The sequence below is a fragment of the Schistocerca americana genome, chromosome 8 (assembly GCF_021461395.2).
Source record: "Schistocerca americana isolate TAMUIC-IGC-003095 chromosome 8, iqSchAmer2.1, whole genome shotgun sequence".
Classification (NCBI taxonomy): Eukaryota; Metazoa; Arthropoda; class Insecta; order Orthoptera; family Acrididae; genus Schistocerca; species Schistocerca americana.
Genome location: NC_060126.1, coordinates 145,993,316 through 145,997,995, shown reverse-complemented (window position 1 = coordinate 145,997,995; position 4,680 = coordinate 145,993,316). Strand labels below are relative to the sequence as shown.

Below are 4,680 nucleotides of genomic sequence, written 5' to 3'. Positions count from 1 at the left end.
GTCAGGGTTCATACGAAATAGCATCCCTGACCATAGCTACACGTGTAGGTCCAGTGCGTCTAACTCGGGGAGAGGTTGCTTGCTAATCGACGGCCAACAGAACACAGGAAATGATATCTTAATTGCCATTTGACTTTTAGAAATTCTAATTTTCTTACGTTTCTGGAAAATCGGATCCACCACGGTGTTTTTTGGGTAATATTATGAAGATCTGAAAATGTCAGTGATACATTTGCCTGGTGTAAGCCCTTGTACTTATCTCTTCTCCTAAACCAGTCTAAAAACCTGTGTCTACTAAATAGCACAAAAAATTTTCATTTTCGCTTCGTTTAGAAAGACGGCTCCTCTTCTTCCGTGGGTTTCGAAAAGGAAGTCATTCGCCATCCCAATAATGCTTTCATTGTTAAATCTGTATGAACTTCTACAGTTTCTCTCTTCCCAACATTGCTCGTACTTTGGGCTATGTATATCTTTTTTTGCCTTCTCAGCAATATAAATTGTCCCAGTTTTAGTAAAAAGTTAACTTACTCAGACCGAAGTGTGCTACAGAGCTCACTTCAAAAACTGAGTACGTTTCTCAATCTGTGAGAAACGTTTCTAGTTTCTTTCATACGAAGTCGGAGTATGGTCTTCGCGTCGTACAGCTTCCCGCACCCATTTACTCAAACTGAGAACATTCTCGGGTGAAGTATATTCTCCAACTCTCTTTATTCAGGCGAATCTGGGTATGTTCTTCGAAATTCCGAAAATAAAGTAACATTCTCCGTTTTATTTATACGACCCATTGTCTCGAACTCTGCTTACACTGGGTGACTTTGCATATTTCCACTCAATAATATCTTATGGAATAGTTTTCTGGGGTAACTCACCACTTACATGAAGTATTAATTGCACAAAAGAGAACAGTGAAAATAATTAGTGGTGTTCACCCAAGGAAATCATGTAGGCACCTATTCAAGGAGTTAGGTATTTTATCTGCCCCGTATATTCGCTAATGAAATTCGTTATAAATTATCCATCTCAATTCGCGAAGAACAGTGATGTTCATACGTACAACACTAGAGGGAAAAATGGCCTTTGCTCAAGCTGCCAGTTGCTCAAAAAGGAGTACATTATTCAGCAACAAAAATCTTTGATCATTTGCCCAAAAACATAAAGTGTCTGGCAGGTAGAAGATTAAGTTTTAAATCTAGCTTAAAATCATTTCTTTTGGACAACTCCTTCTATTCCATGCAGGAGTTTCTGTTTCAAAACTGGTAAAAAAAATTGTACCTCTAAATGTAGTTGCATGTGTAGAACTAAAAATTTCAGTAATATTAATATTGGCACTATTCATGTGTGTGTATGTGTGTCTTGTAATCTGACTTGTTCCACATCATATCGATAGAATAATCGTGAAAATGACCTACGAAACATGACATTACTAAATTAAACTAGCGGCCTCTCCTCCCTGCTAGCCAACAGTCAGAGTTAATCTTACTCCTTTTTCCTTAATTATTGTTATAGATGACTTTTATTGACGTTCACATAAAAAGTATAAATACTGTCGTCTTTTTTTTAAATTAAAATCAGTTCACTAAAAGATAAAAGAACACATCAGAGAAAGGGCACATTCTTCTAAGAAAGAGCACAAAGCTGAATGACCACCAAGGGGAAACAGGTAGGGGTGAGGCGGAGAGAGAAAAGGAAATAGACACCCTGTTGTGGATTGCAGTAGGAGAGGAAGAGTTCTACTTGGTAGGACGAATGAATGTCGTGGCAGATCTCATTGTCTGGGAGATACAGTCAGTTAAAATTGCATTACGGCAGAATATGGAGTGTATGTAATTGTGAAAACGGTGGGATGTGTCTGTAAAGGTGCAGCAGAATACCGAGACTGGTGATCTGAGATGAAATAATGGGTTATTGGAACCTAGTTCGCGCATAGTGTAGGATATTTGGGGATGTTCGATGTGAGTAAGGAGTGGTTGGAATTTAAGAAGAAGGAAGAGGTTGAAGGCAAACGCATATGGGAAGGGAAGTGGAGTGCATAATGTTCCAGGATTTGGAGGGACTTGCAGAACTTTGGTGGGGCAGATACCCAAGCAAGATTTTGGTAGGAGAGGATGGGTCAGATGAAGGTTTTGTAGGCGTTGAGGAAAGTGGAAGAGTGTAATTCTCAAGTTGGACCATTTAGTCGTTTTACTATGTTGTGGGCTTCCTGTTGAATGGTTAGTAGGTGAGGCTTCCATGTTAGTTGCTGGTCTAGCTTTAGTCCAATGTATTTTAGTGTATTAGTTAACTGGATACCAAAGTTTCGTTTCTTAGCCACCATGGGCCAATTGGGACCGACTGACTGTAGTGTCATCCGCTGCCAATGGCATCAGTGGAGGCGGTATGGAGGGGCGTGAGACCAGCACGCCTCACTCCCGGTCACTGTCGATTTTCTTGACCTTGGAGCCGCTACTTCTCATTCAAGTAGCCCCTCAATTGGCGTCATGAGGCTGTGTGCACCCCATACCAGTCTTCCTATCAAAGAAAACTCTTGGAGAGTTCCAGGAAAGGAATCTAAGGCCACGGTATAGCACGGAGATAAACTGATCACTGAATTATGGAAGTGGACAGTTAACTGCATAGTACTGTCATAAATGGTAAGATAAAGGTCATGGAGATGAAAAAAAAGGTTCAAATGGCTCTGAGCGCTATGGGACTTAACTTCTGAGGTCATCAGTCGCTTAGAACATAGAACTACTTAAACCTAACTAACCTAAGGACATCACACACATCCATGCCCGAGGCAGGATTCGAACCTGCTACCGTAGCGGTCGCGCGATTCCAGGCTGTAGCGCCTAGAACCGCTCGGCCACACTGAGATGAAAAGTACAGTGGTTCGTCCTACAGTTATTGCCTAGGTTTGGAAGGGGCTGGTCCTGAGAATCCGTTGGTTGCACCATCTACATCTACATCTACATCTACATCTACATCTACATGGATACTCTGCAAATCACGTTTAAGTGGCTGGCAGAGGGTTTATTGAACCACCTTCACAATCCTCTATTATTCCAATCTCGTATAGCGCGCGGAAAGAATGAACACCTATATCTTTCCGTACGATTTCCCTTATTTTCTCGTGGTGATCGTTCTTCCCTATGTTGGTCGGCATCAACAAAATATTTTCGCATTCAGAGGAGAAAGCTGGTGATTCGAATTTCGAGAGAAGATTTCGTCGCAACGAAAAACGCCCAAATCCTGTATCATTTCTGTGACACTCTTTCCCATATTTCGCGATAATACAAAACGTACTGCCTCTCTTTGAATTTTCTCGATGTACTCCGTCATCCCTATCTGGTAAGGATCCCACACCGCGCAGCAGTATTCTAAAAGAGGACGGACAAGCGTAGTGTAGGCAGTCTCCTCAGTAGGTCTGTTACATTTTCTAAGTGTCCTGCCAATAAAACGCAGTCTTTGGTTAGCCTTCCCCACAACATTTTCTGTGTGTTCCTTCCAATTTAAGTTGTTCATAATTGTAATACCTAGGTATTTAGTTGAATTTACGGCTTTTAGATTGAACTGATTTATCGTGTACCCGAAGTTTAACGAGTTCCTTTTAGCACTCATGTGGATGACCTCACTCTTTTCGTTATTTAGGATCAACTGCCACTTTTAGCGCCATTCAGATATCTTTTTTAAATCGTTTTTCAGTTTGTTTTGATCTTCTCATGACTTTATTAGTCGATAAACGACCACGAGGTAAACATTTATGTGGATCTAGAGGGATCGTTGGGCTTCATGGACTGTAGCGTAAACGGTGGAAAAAGCGGTGTCGTCAGTGTACTTAAACAGGTGGACTAGCGGAGTTGGTTTGGGCATGTCGACATTGTAGACGAGATAAAGGAGAAGAGAGAAGATGGAGCCTTGAGGCACACCTGCAGTGGGATGGAAGGTATGGGAATTGGTACGGTTAATAGTGACAAAGGATGGGGGGATTAAAACGAAGGACACAATAACGCAGAAAGACGTGCGTCGAAGTCTGGAGTTTGAATAGGAGACTGGAATATCATATCCAGCCAAGATGAGACACCCCCGTCATGTCCTTTATTGGATTTTGCGTGATTTAGCGAAGCCGCCAAACAATTATTATGATTATATAACCGTGTGCTTAATGGATGTAAGGCTTTCGGTTTACTCACTCGACCACCATTCTTGCCCGTCTCTCCAGTACTACTACTCATTCGACACTCGACTCACTGCCTCCTGTAGCACTCGACAATCGACTCCTGTTTGCTATCGACCTGAGTGTCGGATACTAGCATCTATTTACAATGAAATGAATAGCCTTAGCTGCTTACAGGCGTTGACATACGTCAGCGAGGACAGATCAAAATGTGTGCCCCGACCGGGACTCGAACCCGGGATCTCCTGCTCACATGGCAGACACTCTACCCATCTGAGCCACCGAGGACACAGAGGATAACGCGACTGCAGGGATTTATCTCTGGCACGCCTCCCGCGAAAAGCACATTCCCAACGTATGGTCCCACACTACATTCGTAGTGCCCCCGCCCATTATACTCATTACTCGCGGCGCGTTGCCGATTCCCGTAAGAGTTCGGGCACTGTTTGTGCATTCGCACAGAAGAAGAAGATGGTCAAGTGGCCGGTGAGCCTTAACTATATATTTTACTAAGATGGTATCTGTTC

General features: G+C 42.6%; 1 non-coding gene across 1 annotated transcript; it reads right to left on the bottom strand.

The window, feature by feature from the left end:
• Positions 1-4,367: 4,367 nt before the first annotated feature.
• Trnat-ugu lies at positions 4,368-4,441 on the bottom strand. Its single transcript has one exon. It is a non-coding gene; the product is annotated as a tRNA-Thr (tRNA).
• Between the last annotated feature and the right edge of the window lie 239 nt (positions 4,442-4,680).